Source organism: Lissotriton vulgaris, chromosome 5 (assembly GCF_964263255.1).
Source record: "Lissotriton vulgaris chromosome 5, aLisVul1.2, whole genome shotgun sequence".
NCBI classification, from domain to species: Eukaryota; Metazoa; Chordata; class Amphibia; order Caudata; family Salamandridae; genus Lissotriton; species Lissotriton vulgaris.
In genome coordinates this window covers 1,976,646,620-1,976,667,532 of record NC_141693.1, presented here as the reverse complement: position 1 = coordinate 1,976,667,532, position 20,913 = coordinate 1,976,646,620, and positions in this window count along the sequence as shown.

Sequence of the window (20,913 nt, the reverse complement as noted above, 5' to 3'; positions counted from 1 at the left end):
TTAAATGCCGGGAAATCAGAAATCCTGCTTTTTGGAGGCGCCAACTTAATTTGGGATGCCACATGGGGGTCGCAAACCCTTGGTACTGCCCCAACCCCCTGCACTGCAATGCGCAAGAAACCTGGGCATCACTATCGATATTGCCCTCTCCATGAAGGAGCATGTGCGGGCCCTCTGTGGAAAGGGATATGCAACCCTGAAACTGCTGACTAGACTCTTCCTTTGGATCCCACCGGATTGCAGAAGAAGAGTCACGCAGGCCCTGCTCATTAGCCAGCTTGACTATGGAAATGCCCTATTCGTGGTCATGAATGAGCTCCTATTCACACGGCTACAGGTGCTGCAAAACGCTGCAGCCAGGCTGGTGTGCAACAAAAGTAGAGTAGGCTCAGCATCAATGTGCATGAAAAACCTGCATTGGCGACCTATGCGACAGAGAGCAGTATTCAAACCCGCTCAGTCATGCACATAAAGTACTACATCTTAACGGCCCTAGAATACTGCAGGGGAAAATCGAGTTCTATGTTCCCACAAGGAGCCTTCGGTCACTCCATCAAGCATTAGCCAGAACTAAGCGCATCAAGAAAGTGAGGACAGGAGGGCACTCCTTCTCATATCTGGCGGCTAGGAAATGGAACGAACTCCCCCTGGATCTACGCCTCACAACCAACTACCTATCATTCCGTAAAAAAATAAAAACTCATCTGTTCCCCAAAGACTACCATCCATCTGTTACTACCCCACCAGCAGCCTGGCCTTTCTCGCCATTAGCGCTTTGATATCCTTAAGGATGAATGCTGCGCTTTACGAATAAATAAAATAAATAAAATAAAATAAGAGGCCTAGACGTTTATGGCTATGTCCTTGGACTGCGACAGCTTTATCAAGACTATTCTTGGTGTCCACGTACATCTCCTGTTATAGCTCTCTGTTCCTGGCTCGAAGAGTGTAGGTCTTAGCAAGAGGAAGTATTTGCCTGTTTATGGTCATTTGAAAAGGGTACCCAAGAGAAAAGTTGTTTATCAAATGGCGCAATTATACATCTAGCAAAAACTTGCAGGAAAGGTGCGAGATGGAAAAATATATAGATTGTTCTATACTCCTGATATGGCTCTGATGGTGGACCTGCAAAGGTCCCCTTGGACTCGAGGTGAATATATGAGCAGGGTAGCAGGCTTGGCATACTTGGTGGTAACAAGCCATCAGCTTTATTTGTCCTCCTATTTGAAACATCTTTGTCATTTTATTACCTGGAGATGCCATAGGATCAGGACCTCAGACTGAAAGTATTGACCTAGCACAGTGACATCATGGCTTGTCTCATTGCACTAGAGAAAATAAGAATTGTGGTTTAGACACTCCAGCATCCAAACAGCAGTTTAGGAAGACGGAAGTATGCAATCAGAAATTCGATATATTGCTTCATAAACCTTGATTAAAAGTTACTCAGTACTAGGGTAACGTCTGATGTTACTTTAACTGTACAGTCATTTCTCACCAGTGCATTAAGGAATTACAAGGTGGGACCGATTTTCGAGTCATAAGCCACAAGGAATTCACCACTTTGTGTATTTACAGCAGACGTTTGCCGCCTGCTCTGAGCAGGCAGGATATGTATGTGCAGGCCTGTGGGTGGGGTTGGAGCTTGCAGAAGAGGGAAAGCAACTCTTTTTCGTAGCAGCAGGTGCACTGCATATTCCCTCTGCGAGAATAAAATGCAGGGTGAGGCTTGGCATCTCGTGCAGACAAAGCCTCCTGTGACTTTTCCTGCCAGAATTTCAGGCCGGAAAATTTGAATAGGGTTCCCCTACAGCTCCCAAAACTGTGTGTTTCAAAGACCTGCCAAGTCAGAATGAGGCTGAGCAAAATTCTATGCGATATTCTGAGGCAGAATCAAGAATTAAGATCTGTGCCTCCAAAAGGCATGGAGAGCTGGGGGGCAGTCAGTCATCTGCCTCGGCGTCCCTGGCATTCCTCAGGAAATGACCTGAGAGGCAGTCTTTGAACTTTTCTTTAGGATATATTTCCTAAGGATGCTGATTTCCCCCCAAAATCACTGCAGCACTCAGGCCCAGCAGAGAGGCAACGCAGTGCATGGGCATGACGTTCGAAATCCTTTCACCCTTTCTTGCCTAGGGTCTTTGCTTGCTTGCAGCTTTGCACGGGGGTGCCTCCTTTTTCAGGTGACCATGGTATGCAGCGCCTGCAGCTTTGCACGTTTGGCAAAGCATTACTTTCACTGTTACAGCGTGCACTCACTACTTCATTCGCAGTTCTGTAGTGATTTGTTTTTTGCAAAAATAATAAACACCTTCACTTCCCCCTGCCCATCCTCCCGCATACATCCACTCGATGCACCGTCCCCTCCCCTCCTCTGCTCCTTCATGCACTAAGTTCATGTGGGGACTGGTGGTGGCCCTTGGCATGAAAGGTCCCCACGCCCTACATGGCTTCATACTAACAAAGCATCATTTAGTAGATTCTGTAAACAGCGGGGTCGAGGTGGATGGGTTCCATGGGGAACGCGTGCAGGGGCGGAAGGCTAGAGGGCCTGCCCCTGCCCCCGTGCGGGGACACATCTTCAGAACAAACAGCCTCGCTATCTTTAAATAAACAACATTTTGCTTTGCAGAACGCAGAGGTTAATGCGCTTTATTGTTCTGTGTCATGTTTGCAGTGGGTTGTCTGGAGGGGAAAAGGAAGTGATTAATTGCCCATAAACCTGCAGATCTACAATTATTTGGTTGTTGTGAGCAAAAATCCGGGACTCTGGTATTCATCATGTTGAAATGAGGCAGTTATATAAATGATGGCCCGCCGCTTATGAACAAAAACCCGGCCTTGTTGCCGCGCCATCTGAAAATGCGCCTTAAAAATTGTAAATGAGATACAGCCTTTTGTGTCGGGCCCGCGGGTGATTTGTCTTTCTGTAATGTTTGTAACGCTGACCTATCAGGTGCCGCTTTTAATTTATGTCACGGCGGGTCCCTTCATTATACACTTTATGAAAACGAAGTGCCAATTTGTGATAAAGACTTGTCCCCCCCTCCTTTTTTGGGGGCGACGGTACTTCTTTTCATTAGCACCCATTTCGCCAGGCCTAGTTAAGGAATACAGGTAGACACTGAATATGGCCCGTCATTTATCATAATTCAGCTTCTCACTTTGTCGCAGCTCGGGTATTTAAGGAAGATAGATGGTGCAAGATGTTGTCTCCCTTCCAGACGCTTTCTGCTCTGGTAAGTGTGTCCGATGCAGAATTATTTTGCCACTTTATTATTTTCCAGTCAGTGTTTGTCAAAGCCCACGTGCCTTCTGCGGCGGGAGGGTTGCTTCCTGTCAATCACCTGCTTCCGGTCTTTGCGCGAATCATTTGCGCAGCGGCGCGCCACTGGCGCATGGCGCCTTCAGGGGCGTTAGTTCGCCTACTGACCTCCCGGGGATGCCTCTCCGAAGCAGAATTGTATTTTCAGGTGTTTGCGACACTTGCACATCACCTATGAAAGTTAGACCATAGATAAGAAGGTTCTGAAATATACTGATAGGCAGCAAATCTGGACCCAGAAATCAAAGAATGCTGCTGGTGAGTCAATGAAACAGAACAATAACCAAGACAGCAGACCCATGCAAAAAATAAAAAATAAATAAAAGAACAAAAAAAAACGTTAACTCCACAAACTGGAAAAAAGTCCCCAAAATTATAATATGTTGTGTTAAATTGTAGTTTCAGAGCACTTGACACCACAGGACTGATGGATCATGGCAAGAGAGCTTAAAAGCTAAAGGGAACTAAAGGCTTTTTGAGAAAAAAAACACACGTCTTGATAGCTCTGAGGAGCACCACAAGAGAGCACGAGGCAACGGTTATCTGTTTAAGTGGGATGGAGCTCGAAACACTTAGGGCCTGATTTCTAGTTTGGTGGTGCGGGAGCGGACCGCCATGCCGGCGGCGCGCTCCCGCACGCCAAAGCCATGTGCCCACCGCCCGCCAGATTACGAGTTTCCTTGTGTTTTGCAGACTTTTTGTGGTGGTCCCAAGGCGGTGCCCCTGAAAAGGGGAACCGCAATGGGAACGCTAAAAAAAGTTCCTGCACGGCATGGACTTTAAAGTCCACGCCGTGCAGGAACTAGGGTACATGAACACAGGGGGACACATGTTGTGCCCCACTGCATGCGTTCCATGCACTTGGGCAAAGTGGCCTAGTTAGACCTGAGACAGCGCAGGCGGTACCTGTGTTTGCTGCCCCACGGTGGACTTCTTGAAGGGGGGAGGTGCTGGCGAATCCATGGATTGCCGCCCTGTGACAGTGCCACACGGAAGATAGCAGGTGAGAGCTGGGGGACGGAATTTTGCCATTTTGTCACCCCCCTCAGTGACATTTTGTCACCCCCCTCATAGACGACACCGGGGGCGGCCCACATCCACCACCCGCCCCTTCCTACGCCACTGCATGGTCATCGTTTCAGGACTGCCAGCCTTTTCATGGATTATGAAAAACAGCGGTCCATAGGATTGAATTTTCACAAAAACAGATGCAAATATAGACTCCAATCAGTGCTATATTGACTAGTATTTTCAGTACCCAGCCCGGCCTGAAATTTTATTTCAAATATCAACAAATTTAAAAAGACCATCAAAGAGGTCTAATGCGAGGGTTGATAGGGTACAAGCCTGTACCTATCCAAAAGTACACTCAGAAAAGAATTCAAGGATGGGAAAGAAAGCAAGGAGAAGAGGGTAAAGAATATCAGGCAAAAAGAACATGGGAGCCAATTGTCCCTTGCATCAATAGCATATTCGCCAAGCAAGTTCAGACAACCAATTCATGTAACAGAGTCAGCAGAATGGGAAAGTTACAAGATTGGAAAAAGTGTCGACGGCGTTTCGATCCCCGGCTCCTAGTGAACTGGGATCATCATCAGGACATAAACAATGTATTGCCTGTATGTGCTTTTAAAAACCTTTTTCGAACGATCTTCACGTTTCTCTCGTAATTTCTAGGAGAGATGGTAGGGTGGAGGGCTGGTGCCTCGTTGTTCTATTCTGATAGGTTTTGGGTTGTGGCCATTGGTTCGTATCCAGTGTTGGATAGTTTCCCGCTTTGAAGGATATGAGAATCACGGGCCAACATACTTTTTCAGACCGAGTGAAAGTATACACTGGGTTTCAAAGTCTTAGCGCGGAGTCAATGTTCATTCCCTCGCGATCCGAGTGAAGTTCAGGCGGTGTGCACGATGGCAGTCCGCCGGCTTCCCGAAAATGGCAATGGCCACAACCCAAAACCTATCAGAATAGAACAACGAGGCACCAGCCCTCCACCCTACCATCTCTCCTAGAAATTACAAGAGAAACGTGAAGATCGTTCAAAAAGGTTTTTAAAAGCACATACAGGCAATACATTGTTTATGTCCTGATGATGATCCCAGTTCACTAGGAGCCGGGGATCGAAATGCCGTCGACACTTTTTCCAATCTTGTAACTTTCCCATTGTGCTGACTCTGTTACATGAATTGGTTGTCTGAACTTGCTTGGCGAATATGCTATTGATGCAAGGGACAATTGGCTCCCATGTTCTTTTTGCCTGATATTCTTTACCCTCTTCTCCTTGCTTTCTTTACCATCCTTGAATTCTTTTCTGATTGTACTTTTGGATAGGTACAGGCTTGTACCCTATCAACCCTCGCATTAGACCTCTTTGATGGTCTTTTTAAATTTGTTGATATTTGAAATAAAATTTCAGGCCCGGCTGGGTACTGAAAATACTAGTCAATATAGCACTGATTGGAGTCTATATTTGCATCTGTTTTTGTGAAAATTCAATCCTATGGACCGCTGTTTTTCATAATAATTGATTGCCCAAGGTCCCTAGGTACTGTTTGGGTCCCCCTTGTCTTTGAAAAATAGCCTTTTCATGGAGTCAAGACCTTCATGACACCGCTGGTGGTCCTGAAACTCACAATATGCATGCCAGTGCCACAGCAGCACCACCAGCATATTACTGATTCCCTCACTGTCGCTCCGCTGCTGTGGTGGAGGAATGGCGGTCCGACCACCCAACTTGTAACTGAGCATCGTACCGCCGGTGCTGCAGTGACTGGACTGCCAATGACACGCACCCGAGTCTGGCGGTCCTCGGACTACCAGACTTGTAATGAGGCCCATAAGGCCAAAAAGTAGAATTTCTCCTCTTACCAAGCGATTACAATGGAACAATTTTGCAACAAGAAGAAGAAAGGTTGAAGAGGAACCGATCATCTGCTAGTGGTCTAAGAGAGGATGCACCTTGGTATGAATATAGGGTCCTAACCAATAGATTCATAAACTTTGGAACCAGTGGAATGCCATGAGCATGGGGTCTAGTGTGGCTAAAAACAAGCATGCTTCCTAGTTTTGAATAATTTGCAGACAGTGAAGAATAATTTGGGGCAGTCCAGACATAAGGAGTTAGCATAGATGAGTCTGACATCTATGCTTTGAGAAACCACAGAGAAAGGCATTTTGCATCCTCAGAGGGGGGAGCAAATGTGGAAGGAGCAGTGGGACACCGCAGAGTATATATGGGGTGCAAAAGAGACCAGAGTCTGAGTGGACCCCAAGATTATACACAGTAATGAGCGGAACAGATGTGTGGATCGCGGCCACTGGTCAATAACTGTCTTACCTAGCGCTAGGCTGGGAGCCGTCCATCTTAACCTCAGCATTATCTACATTAAGTTTAAGCCATTGACCTCTCACCCACTGCCTGATCTGCCTTATACGGTCTTGAAAAATGCTGCTGGTAATGTATACATGCATGGGGTCATTTAGAGTGGAATTCCACCATTGATTAGATCTGTCATCTTATGATCTACGCTATGTGCATTCAGTCTGCTGAGGTTCAATTATATAACTTTGACTTGGAAACTGTTATACCATCAGGCAAACTTGAAACATGCTTTTGTCCTCGAGAGGAACCAGGATGTCAGTAGCCGAGGTGACTTTATAACAACAGTCAGCATGAAGATCAGTGACCGATCCACAAGCTGGGACAGAAGAGGGCTGAATATACTCCCTGAATTGAGGAGGACAAATATTAGATCAGTTGTGATACTTCAAGCTGGCTCGATGTCTTTTTTGTTACAATCAGAAGATATTTTATGGAAAAATGTAATGAAGAAATGGTCTGACCAGACCCTCGGCAAGGACACAATGTTTTTAATAAGGCCATCTTGCAAATATGATCTGATGGTACCAAATGAGGAAACCCTTTATTCTACACATATAACACATTATGTCTTCATCAATATGTTCCCACCAGAGAGACAATCAGGCAAAATGCCAGGATTCTACCTGGCAAAAGGTAGAAAATTCTAACATTTGGCCATGTAAAAACAATTCTGAAGTTTCATTGACACTTATCACAAACTTTAAATACTTTTTGTTATTTTGTCATTCTGCTCAATTATACGTCTCAACGCCCTCTTGTCTAGAATGGTCTACACTGGAAACATCCTTCAGTGGTTTACATCCTACTCGAATAAGAGGAAACAGCATGTGCAGTGTCCTCCTGCGGGCTCCAGTACTCTTCGGTCTCTTCAGGGAATCAAGGTGAGGTCACCTTGGCTGAAGCTGAACCCCCTGAAGAAGGAATCAGTGCTCCTCACCAGCAATTACCACCGTAACAGGCACCTATGCACAGCTGGCTATCAGTGGTGACCCTTGATGGCTTTACTTCACAGCGAGCAAGGTGCCAAATTTCTAGGATCCCACATCTACACCACCCTTTGCTTTAGAATAGACTTCTGAAGAAAAGAGATTAACTGCCTGACGCCAAATCATCCTTTCCCACAAAGTGAAGTTATTTCTTCCAAAACAAGCCTTTCAATTCAATTAACAATATATTAAAGATTTGGAACTCAAATGAGGTCCACATAAAAGAATACATATAACTTACTACATAAAAAATATACGGTAGGACATTTAGGGCAGCAACTACATATACAAATTGTTCAACGCATAGCAGCTTCGACAAATAAAGTTTGGAATTAGAAGCAATAGGATTAAGGTAACAAAGCATATCCATAATTGTGCAAAGAGCATTTAAGTAGCAGCCAGTACATGTGCAAATTATGATTGAAAGTCCAGCTTCAGCAGAAATTTGAGTTTAAAATTAGCAGCCAGTTCATGTGTAAAATACAATTAAAAGCCCAATTTCAACAGAAAATTGAATTTAAAATTAGCAGCAAGATAATAGGAATACCAAAGCATATCCTAACATGTATAAAAAAGGCAGTTGAGTTACAGCAGTTGCATATGCATAATATAGTCCAAAATCCAGCATCAATAGAGAATCAGATTTTAAAATTAGCACAAAAAAGTATACAGAAAGCAAAGCATATCCCAGTTGTGCAAAGAGCTATTAAGTAGTAGCCAAAGCATGTGCAAAATACAATCAGAAGAAGGAGAGAATATTAATACTCCATAATAGGGCGACAGACACAGGAATAACTGCCCATTTAGAGGAAAGTATAAAAGATTAAAATATATACATAAACTCCTTAAAAAAACTTGAATCATTTTACACAGACAGCTTCGTTTTTTGGATTAAAAAGGAAGCCACAGGGTGAAGCTATATCTTTAACACCATTTTGTAAAAACATCGGCCGAAGCCAGATGCGATGACTCGAAACCAATGCTGGACAGACAAACAAGACATGATCCAGATTCTGAATGCTCAACTCACAAAAATTACATATTTTTCCATTTTTCATGTTCTGTGACCAGCTTACTGTTAAATCATTTAAAAGTAAAAGATTCATGCGGCTTAAGGGGAGCCAACGTCAAATTCCATGTTCTAAATTCCAAGATAAATATTTCTTGGAGATTCTCAGGGAACTCGATATAGTTATTATCTTTAATCTCTCTTTTGCATTACAAAATTTGATATCTGTATTGAAGCTGAGGTTACCACTTAGAGTTTTTAAAAAGGATTTACATTCTAGTGGCGGGAGGGTAATCACTGTTTCTTCTTGTACACAAAAGAGATCCAGGGCCAGATGTATGAAGCTCAAATGGGTTTGCAAAGACCGAAATTCGCAGAACTCTTTTGAGCAAAATGGTATGTATGTAGCAAATTTCAGTGCAAAATAAGGATTAGCAAATTTGCGATTCCTTATTTTGCATTTGCAGTTAAGGAATCACAAAATTTGCGGATCCTTAAATGCAATGTATGATGCAAAAAAAATTGCTAATTGTCCCTAAGGAATCGCAAATTACCACCAACTTCAAGTTGGTGGTAATTTGCGAATTTCTTGAAAAATGCCCATTTTTGCATTTTTCAAAGTGCCATGTATGCCATGTATGTGCACCACATGTGCACCCATGCTTATTTCAGGGGTGCAACAGGGTGTCTTTGGACACCCTTGCACCCTTGAAATTATTCTCAATTTGCGATTAGCAAATTGCGAATCACAAATTTAGAATAATTTCACATTCATTCCTATGGGCCTCATTCAGGGTGAGCATTGAACATGTAACTCTTACACACATTGTTGGTTTATATGGATAGTTACATGCTACTGGAGACTGATGCATTCAAGACAATGTTAATTATGTCATGCTTTCCTTCGCAGGATTCACTGTAGTGTAAGTGAGTCGGAGGGTGACAGTTCATGGTTATTACAGGTTGTACCGTATTTAACCATTCTATTTCAGTTATATATTTTTGTTTATGGTGAAGGTGGTGATCCTTTTATCTCACAAACTTAGAGTGCAACAAGTATAAGAGCAGAGGCCCTGATGAATGCCGAGGGATTGAACACCCACTAGGCAGAAACATGTTGGCCCATCTATAGGCAGATATTTGTTACTGTCTTCTTGCACTGTTCTGTTTTTAATTAGGAGGCATGTCATGTCCATAGAATAAAGTTGTTACAAGGAGGGCATTCCATCCTATTTTAAGTCACACCTTTTTGTTTTGTTGCACCTGCCTTTTACCATCAAAGATCAGCCATTATGGAAGTTTCATGTATGTTGGTGGACCAAACCCCAAAACATCGATAATGTGCGGTTTTGTCCCTATGATCAGGGGACTAGCCTTCCACACCAGGGTTTGGCCCGGTGATATGACTGATCATTAAGTCTCTTTTGATGGAAACCCTATATGAATGTTTTTGGACTGGTTAGCCATTTATGAATATTCTGTAATGCATCTGTCTTTTTTGCATGTTGAGTCCATCCATCTAAATTTTCACACAACATACTGTCTTCATGATGTACACACTCTGAGATCTAGTCGACTCAGTATTTGACAGTGTAGCTTTAATAGTTAGCTGGCAGACCCCCTGTGTTTCTTATGTTGCACATTGAGTAGGAGCTGGGGATAAAACCAGGTGTGGGTCTATACATCTTATATCCCTTGGACCCCTTTGAAATCGTTGTATTTACCTCCTGGCCCATAGAAATAATTGGAAAATTATTCCTTAATTGCGATTTTTAAGAAATCGCAAAAAAATAGCGATTTTCTACATACACACCATTTTGCAATTCTCAAATAGCAATTCCTTAAAAATCGCTATTTGAGAATCGCAAAAGTGTATCTTGATACATCTGGCCTCCAGTGCCAGAGAGAAATCGCGATAAAAGGAATATTTCCCCCAAACACCGCCGAAGATTTCTTGACGCATGAAATCTCTTAATGAGTAAGGCTTGCTGTTTTTTAACTGGTATCCCCAATGTAAAATCCTGGATACACCTTGGATGTAGGAGCTTATCAGGCCCAATTCCAGTGTAATAGCAGCTATGGGACTATCGTGTTAAAGTTGCACAATTTACGTAAAATCTGGCCTTCAATCCTATCTAAAAAACTCCAGTCCTTTACAGGGATATATTTGATAGCATAAAGCAGAGTTGGAGGGATTTTTGCTTTGAAAACCGTCAGCAGATGTAAAAAATGCCTTCTGCCCATTGCACTGTAAAAAATGTGCAGACCATTAGCGCGGGATACAGCTTTACAGGAACTGTGTTCGATGTGAAGATTATTCTTCATATTACCAGCTATTAGTTTCCCTAAGTAAAGGTATGTATCTACCACCTCTTGCTTTTCAAGATCAATTTGCCACTTAAAATTACTTGATTTTCTACTTCTGTTGCATTTCATGATTAGAATTTTGCTGTTTGATACATTTATCTTCAAGAAGTGAGCCATCATGTAATTCTGTAATTCTATCACCTTTTCTTTCAGCCCAATAGGGGTTAGCTCCATCACTACTATATCGTCTGCATAAAGGAGACATGCGAAAGGACGGCTGCCTATCTTTGGTGCATCTCCCTCTAACTGGGAAAAACAATCAGGTAAATCTGCTATAAACAAATAAAATAATAGCGGTGCTAGTAAGCAACCTTGTTTCAGACCATTTTCTATGGGTATTACAGAAGATAAGCCTTGGTTTCCTCCCATTAATACCTGGCACCACGTTTGAGAGTGTAATGCAATAGTTAACAACTTCAGGGCGGCACGAATTTTCGCGCTGTGCTGAAGGTTCTAAATAACGGGCGTGGCCGTGACGGAACGGTTCTGTCATAAGCACAGCCCAACCGGCGCTCGTGACGGAACCGTTCCGTCACAAGCATCAAAGGGGTTAAGGATAGCAGGGGAGCTGGTAGTCCCATAATATGTAATTTTCTCCATAATAATGGTCAGTCTACCTTATTGAAGGCCGTTGAAAAATCTATAAAAACCATATAAACGTTTGACCGACGAGAGATCGTGTATTTCTCCTTAATTAGTTTCAACATGGAGATGTTATCCAGGGTAGAGTGATTTCTCCTAAAACATTCTTGTTCTATAAGGAGTACCTTCTGCTCTATCACCGATTCCGTGTGGTGTTCGAGAATAGCACGTGCAAATATTTTCCCTGCTGCATCTAATAAGGCTATTTGCAGATAAATACTCGGATGGGTTCTAGGGCCTTTTATGTGCAGAGTGATGAAAATACTACCGGACCAAGATGGTGGAGTCTTCCCCTGAGAGTAACAAAAATTAAACAGGGTTAGATAGGTGGCCCACAGAAGTGGCTCCTTTTTTATTACTGTCATGGGGATTTAATTTGGACCCATTGCTCCTGAAGATCTCATTTTTTTAATAGATCCAATCACATCATTCACTGATTGTACATGGTTGAATATAGAAGTTTCAAAGGAGTCAGGTGCAGCATGGACAAAGCTGGTAGAATTAATATAAAAGTTTCAAAGGAGTCAGGTGCAGCATGGACAAAGCTGGTAGAATTAATATAGAGGTTTCAAAGGAGTCAGGTGCAGCGGGGACAAAGCTGGTAGAATTAATATAGAGGTTTCAAAGGAGTCAGGTGCAGCGGGGACAAAGCTGGTAGAATTAATATAGAGGTTTCAAAGGAGTCAGGTGCAGCGGGGACAAAGCTGGTAGAATTAGCCTTTCAAGCCATGTTACTAAATGGAGACGAGGCCTGCACACCAGCATTCCCGAATCCTATCTAACCACTCTCAAGAACACCCTTCATGCACAACTGATTAAGAGAGTCAAACAATTTGACAGAATCTCATTCACCATGAGGGATCTTCACTGGCTCCATGAACCTGCATCAGCTTCAAAGCCCCTCCATCACCCACAAATCTGTGACACTGAGCATGCCTCCATCCCTGGCATGCAAGAGCACTGATCTTCATTGGGCGCTGCGATACCCACAGCAGCAATCTCATCACGCTAGAGACAAAATGTGGTAAGGAGAAGTCAATGCCTCCTCGGTCATGCTCCTACAATCCAAACCCTCAGCTGCCACAGGGCCAGCCCATGCAACCACTCTTATTATTCAGGATTACTTCCTCTTCAAGAAATATCTCATCTAGTGATCATCCTCTGGCTTTTGGTACCCTGCTGGGAGTCCACCTAGGCAGCCGTCCATCCCTTCGCTCTTTCCTCACTGTGCTCTTCTTCCTCTCCATCCTTGCACAGTGCTTGATTGCTGTGCATCGTTCGCACGATATAAACCCCACACACACGCATGCGTAATTTGAAAGGAGAAATTGAGATGAAAGTATTCCTGCTGTGAAAAGTTTTTTTTTCCCAATTTCTTGTACTGGGAGAAAGGTTTCACTCAGCAGTCATTGGAAATATGTGTCCTTATATTTAATGATGAAAGGGAGGGGCTCCTTACTGGAAGAGTGTGGCTCACTGATTAGAGCAGCAGACCCTGATGCAGAGGTCTGGTCCTGGACCAGTGTTCAATTCCTGACTCGGCAGGGTCCTGAGCCCAAAAATGTCCACGGACTCGATAATTCTCGCCTCGGTGCCTACTCTAATCATGGGGTCCCACGCTGCAACTCTGGGCAATAGCTTGCTTAATCTCCACTACGGCGGCCCATCCGCTGCGGGATGCCTGGCTTTCACTTTGGGGATGCCCAGTAAGGGTTATCTCAAAGGGAAAAAGCCAGGACGGGTTCCCAAGGCAAGCGCCTTGATGCCTTCGGGTGATACGTGCGCTATATAAGTCGCAATACACATTTACATTAATTGAGTGCACCAAAGGGGTTTGCTTTAGACACTGCCATTGCCACTCCCCTAACATTTCAGTAGTTGAGTCACACTTTTATTTAAAAAATGTCCCTCATGCAATCGCTGTATGACATTTTATCAACTGCCTTAAGGCAGAGTACAGGGGAAGGAAAGACGTGTGCTTGACAGAATGGTACATTTAGCGGTAGTAATATATACTTCTGTGTATGGAAGCACTTATGCCTTGCTTGAACGTTTTGTGATGCAAGCTGGTCTCTTCGCCCTGGAACTGAGAACATTTTTCAAGGCTTCTTTCTTTCCAAAGCTGCATTTGGATTTTTCACAGGTTTTCCACTTAGTTGTAATCTTAAGTATGCATAACACCTCTGCTTAATGCTTCCCACTGAGTATACATATTTTGTGTAAAATTCATATTTTCCTTAGGCAAGTATGTTTCTGCTGCTTTAGATGTTTTATGAATTTAAGGCTCGTTGTTGTTGTTGTTAGGGCATTTGCATGTATTTAGTTTTCCCAAAGGTTTTCTGGCCATGCTTGGCTGATTGTTTGCTTAATCGGGATTTGCAAAACATTCCTTGTTAGCTGATGCTATCTCATAATATAAATTCATTCAATATTAAATGTTAATTGTTATGTAATTGATAATATAACGTCCATCCAAGAGATAGACCACTGCCCAAAAATATTTTCTAACTGCTCCAGATTTTTCAAGGTCAAGATTTCCACGTACAACTTTCTGTCCTTTATTTCCGTCCCCTGATAGTCTGTTTGTTCCAGTTACTGTATTTTTTAGTGTTCAATTCATATGTGTATAAGTCCCCCAACGAAAAGTAGCAGGAATTCAGTTAGGTGTATATTTGTGCTCAATAGTATGTTTTTCCATCACAAATTGCTATCAAAACATTCCTCTCAATGCTGATCATTCAACACCATTTTACTTCTGATATTCAGCACATAGGGAGCCCTCTATATTTGGATATTTAGTAGCAAGAGTATTTCATGTAAAATAAAAATTAAAGTCTATTGTCATATTCTTCACCAAATATCACTGCTTCAGATAAACTCTTCTTACACTCCTTCTGTTTATTAACAAAAGTAGAACGTTCCTTTTAATTGGTACATTTAAACCTTTCAGAATTTAGGATACCACTGTGAATGGTTTATCTAAGTTTACGCTCATGATATAAATATGATTTAAATTTAGAATATACAATTGTCCAGGCCAAGAAAAGTTTGTAATCCTGATAACCTATCTTAAATATTTCTTTGTTTAATGCAACAGCAATCAGGAAATTAGCGTAGAAAGCTACCTAATATTGTTTAGGGTTTGTTGTCTTTTTATGTGGTTTAGCTGAGCTCTGAGATATGCACCTTACTAGAATGATTTCACATAAAGACCCTTTCAAGAAGTCACTCTTAGGAAAACTAGGAGCCACAAAGCGGGAATGCACTAACACTGCAGGCCAAGACACTGAGGGACAACCAAGCATATGGTGACAGATTGAGGGATACGAAGGCTCTCATTCACATAAACATGAAAAGACAATCGCACAGTGAAATAGGCACATAGATATGTGAACTCTGGATGACAAAGACACTGAAAACCATGCACACTGGGAAAGTAAGACAGCATCTCTCGGATCACACTCAGTATGCAAAAGGTCTAAGTTTACACAGAAAAAAACTCCTAAAACCCCAATGTGCTTGAGGCTTTACCAACAGCAGAACTGTTATAAAATACAATAATGGAAAATAACAGTAGCATGTCAGAGGTCTCAAGTGTATTATTACATCTCTCACACAAGTAAGTACATTTAGGAGCATATTGAATTGAGTAGAAGTAACCTCCTACTTGAGAGGGGCTCTTTCAACTGCTTCCAGTAGACCTCCTACACGGAAAACCATATTCAAAGTCAGGATTCCACTGGGATATCACTCATTTCACTACATCAAATGCTGTACATGGCAATTAACAAATAAATACTAAGTAATTAAAGTATTAAATCATTACAAACAATTGGCAGAAATAAAGTTTATAAATAATGTATAACAATCAGGGCTACTGGGGTTATGTGGCAAGGAAGGACCAAATTATGGGGCAGGGTTTACTAAATTATGCAGCAAGAAAAGGCAAATTATATGGCAATAGTATCAGCTCATTATTTTGTTATTTCTACACATATTAACACTGTCTGAACAAGTGTACTTCTTATTAGTACTAGCTTAACACCTAAATATAACAATATGCAACTGAAAGGTCAACCTTTGTGAAGTGTCTTCTGCTGCACAGCAACATGTGTTGTTGCACTTTTAGTAACTTTTGATCCGTTTGAGCAAGAAACATAATTATTTGTTAAAATCTGCAAATTATATTGAAGAAGATGTCTTATGTAGCAAATGTGGCAAATCCATAACTATGGGGAAAAAGTAATTGCCACAGAATCGTACAATTATGGTGGCCCTGACAATATTATAAAAAAAGTATTTAAGAAACAAAATGTCTAGGCAAACTCCCTAATGTTCTGCACATATAATAACGCTCCCTGTCTGGACATTGGTGTACTCGTAGACTGTGTGTGAATTTACACATATAATCAAGCCCCCATAATGGGTGTTAGTGCAAATGAGTGCCTATCCTTACACCCATAGCTGCAACACTTCTTTTCATGCCATTGAACAACCATCAAATTCAAAGTAAGCCATTAACCCGCTAACCAAAATTGCACTCTCACAACCTTTCCTACATCCAACACATTATCATCTCAAAGTTCGACCACCTGGCTTCCCACTCTCACAGCCTTCGAGCATTCAAAAAGCTGAGACACTCCAGTCTAACCATTCTACCCTTAACTTTTACCAGAGCTCCTATCCTAAAACCTTTGCAACAATCTTTCTATTGCCCTTCAGCATACTCAGTACAACCGACTTCCACCTCCATGATTCATTCTCTAGATGGCAATTTCCATATGCTCATCTGGTAATTTCATCATCCAGGGACATTTTAAGTTGCACACTGCAACTCTCCCTTTCATTATTCCAAGTTGGGATTTATCTCCTACTCTTCTTGGAGAAGTGCGATATACCAATAAAATGTCCTTAACCCCTTCTACAAGTTTTTATTGCTAACCAAAGCCAGCTGAATTTCTTCCTTTAACACCATGACCCCGAAAATGCCATTACTTTGAGGATAATAAACTGACATGCCTATATGATCAACTCCATCACGTGAATAAAATATTTTATCTCCTCTGAAACTAACTGAACTCACTTGTGTGTGACCAATAAAAATTGGACAACGTTCCCTCTCAAATACTTCCAATAGAAATTCAATTACTACTCTTGATTTCTCTCGCCCAACCAATTTAACTTCTGGCCAACATTGTGTGCAGTGCCACCCAGCCTCTACTATACAATGTATCGCACATTCAACCAGAAGGCCTGACTCGGCCAAATGGTATAAATAAAGGGCAGAGGATTGCTCGTGAATCAAAATTTGCTGCGTTGCTATTTTCCTGTGTCTGTGGGCATGCCCGTGCCTGATTTTGCGATTTATTTTGTTGCTCAGAGCCTCCGGCTGCGCCCTCTTGATACATCTGTGAAGTGGCTGCATAGTCCCAATCCAGTTTTTTCGCCACCCCAGATTGTATTACACTCCCTCTTTTCTTTGTTCTTCTACAAATCCTTCCTTTGGCTCCCTTTTTTCTGCTTAGCTTAGACACCAAATTTCGTTTTAGTATAGTATTATGTTCTGGGTTTGACTCTAATTCTGAGACATCTGTCTGCGAGGTCTCTGAGTCGCTTTCCGTAGTTGTTGGTGTATCTTCCATATCGGTGGATAAATTATGATTGGAAGCCGTCTCTTCCGGCTCTTCAGACTCAATTTCTTCCTTGTCATCATCGTTACTAGTGAAGAAACAGTCATCACTGGGTGAACCAGTAGCTGCTGGGAGGGAGTCAACATTTCCGTCAACATGTTATTTATCTACCCCCCCGTTATTTCTTTGGGAGCCATCTAGTATGTCCTCTGAAATATTGCTAGTGACATTATTAGCTTCATCTTTTTTGTGCGCAAGAGTAACTGAGGGATTTTCTTTTGGTGAAGCTGAGCCAATCATGGATGCAGTTCCCCTATTACTATCAAGCTGTACAGAGATTTCAAGAAGTTCAGAAGCGTTCTTAGTTAGATAGGATCCCCCCTCTTGCTCCTTACCCAAAATTCAGCTGCCGGGAGAAATACGGGCTCTGCTGCCTCTCCGGTACCTGTTTTACCGCATGCATCTATTTCACCCGTTCCCCCGCTGACACAAGTCTGGTGCTCTATAATTATGCTCGGCTGTACAGTCTCATTTTCCAAACCTGAGCAAGTTCTTCCTGTATGCCCTTCCTTGAGCATTGTTGCCGACTCGCTCTCCTCGGCATTTTCAATTACACTGTTCTCATTTGTCCCTCGCTGTACACTGCGAATACTCCCCGGTGCATCGTCCCGTTCTTCCGCCTGACTCCGGGCGACTGCTCCTTCAGAGAGCTTCGTGCTCTTTCCTTCAATACCATCTTCCGCCGACTTCATTCCGGCCTCTGAATGGTCAGCCTCTTCTATAAGCCTCGCACCAGGGAGTTGCTCTGTAATCCCGTCCAGTCCGTCACAGCCACTCAAACCGCTAACATCAGGTATGTCAGGGACGCCCTCGGTTCTCAGCCCCGGAAAGGATTGAAACAATGTCTGCTGTCGGAGGGAGGCTTCCTTTGATGTTTCGGAGCCTGCATCTACATTCCTGGTAGAGCCTTTTTTTATTGTTTCTTTATTTTTCTTTTTCTCTATGTCTTTATCCTGTTTTCTCCTCTCTGCAACTGATATTCTCAGTTCCTCGCGTACTTTAGCAGCCTCCCTTCTTAGCTAGGCTCTATGTCTTGTCTTCGCTCTCAGCTTCACCAATGGGTTCTCGGTCTCGCTAGTCAGTGGATCCTCTTCCTCTGACCTGACCATATCCTTAGCTGCTCTCGCTCTCGCTGTTTTTGAGGCCATATACTGCCTTCTTACTTGCCACGTACCCTGGACTCATTGTAATGCTTCTTCTATCGATGCTCCTAATAATTGCCACAAAATCCGAGGTTCTTTCTCCAAACTTGGCGAACACTTGTAGTGCGGACCACTTTGCGAGATTAGCCCAGCTCGTTAGGGACTTAATCATGCTGTTACATCCCGCAGTATCATACGTCAAATCTCTGTTTTCTTTCTTTTCTTTGCACTGCCGGTCACTCCCTTCTTTCCTCTATTCTCCACAGATGCTGGGTGTTGCAGTTTATTCCCCAAATTCACTCCATTCTCCGAGGTTTCAACATTCACCTCGGGAGAGTGGACAGGAGCTGCTGCCTCCTACGGTCCGTCGGCGGCCATCTTGCCGAGCCTCATCTTAAAACAGATTCAGGGAGAGGCCCGTCAGGAGAGTCAAAGAGCTAAGCAGGCGAACAAAAAAAATACAAGGGTCTTTCCGCAAGGTTGACAAAATGTATACAGAAATGGCTGATCGATTGGCGGAAGTTGAGGAGAGGACAGGCAAAGTCGAGGACGAAATGGTAAAGTTGCAGGAGTACAGGGATGAGCAAGAAAAACATCATCTGATGTCTTGTGGAAACTTGAAGACTTTGAAAACAGACAGAGACGCAATAATATAAGAATACTGGGCGTTGATGAAGAGAAGGAAGGATCGGACACACGTGCTTTTGTTGTAGAAGGGGGCTTTCCCAGAGCTTGATAAATGGGATTGGGACAAAGAGGTGCAGCGCGCACATAGGTTTCCCTTAACACAAAAGAAAACTACAAATCCGAAAGCAAGGGCTATCCTAGTATACATCAGGAATTTCTTGTTGAGAGAGGAAATAATTAAAAAGGCAAAACCTATGACTAAGCGGTCATATAAGGATATAACATTTTTTACCCGCCCAGATTTTTGCCACACTACTGTGGAGAGAAGGTGGCGTATGAGGCAATTTATAACGCCCTTTCAGAATCTGGGATGTGAAGTATATTTAATGTTTCCCTGCCGAATCAAAGTTGGCCACAATGGCCAATTTAGGGTTTTCTTCTCAGAAGTAGTAGCGCAGGAGTATCTGAATTACTTAAAAGAAGTGAAAGCACAAAGAGATGGGAAGACACAAAATGAGAGAGCGTTAGCCATAAGACAAACCGAGTATGTGACACAAAAAAAGAAAAAATGAAATGAAATAAAAAGAGAATAAAGTATCAAGGGTGGGGCAATACGGGTAAATAGCACTAGTGATACAGATTGTATAAAATGATACTGACACTTCGGGAGGGTGGGAACGGAGAGGCCCTCTGGGGGAGGATCGGCTGTCAGACAGAGGTCAATATTGACCTCTTTGCCAGTAGGGAGGGGGGGTGGGAGGGATGGGGCCTAGGGGAGGGGGAGGGGGGAGGGACAGGGCACGACAAGGCAGAAAAAGGCAGAATTGTTGATGGAAGCAAGGACAGGAGTGGGAGGAAAAGGAGATAAAATAAGATACAAGATAAGAGATATGAGGTTGAAAAGAAGAAGAAGGAGAAATATAATCGATAAGATGAGGGAAAAAAAAGATATAGAGTGGTAAAGTATGAGTATGAGTACAAGTATAGCTGGGTACACAATAGATATACAAAGAAACACTTATGGGAACGAAGTATGTGACATGGAATGTTTGTGGGTTAAATGAGGCTCAAAAAAGACTTAAGGTATCACTGTTATTAAGGCAAATGAATGTAGATTTTATTTTTATTCAGGAAACGCATGTCATGAGCCCACAAGATTTCTTTTTGAAACAATTGGGTTTTCAAGTATTGGTAGCTTCACAGCAAAATGTTAAAAAAAGAGGAGTTGCTATATTATCCAGAGATAAAAACATATGTTTGAGAAAAAAGGCACACGACCAATGGGGAAGATGGGCAATGGTTGAATGCATGATTGATGGGGAGTGGACAACGTTGATAAGTGTATATGGGTCAACCGAGGATGACCCGGAGATTTTTCAATTCCTAGATGTGGAATTTTAGCCACTTGGGCTCCGAGAATTATAATGGCAGGAGACTTGAATATTAATGGTGCTGATGGATTAGACTTAGGCACATTTGGTAAATATTGTGGCAGAAAAAAACGAATGTGTCGTGCTTTACAAGAATTAGCAACTAATAATGTTTTATCTGATGTCTGGGGGAAAAGAATGCCAGGGAATAAGGGCTATACATACTATTCTGCCCCACACAAAATATGCGTGAGATTGGACTATTTCTTTGTTTCAAATGAAATATTAATAGAATCTAGGATAGATAGACTCCCGCGAATCCTAAGCGATCACAATCCCCTAATCCTCACATTGAGAAAATCAATAAATACTA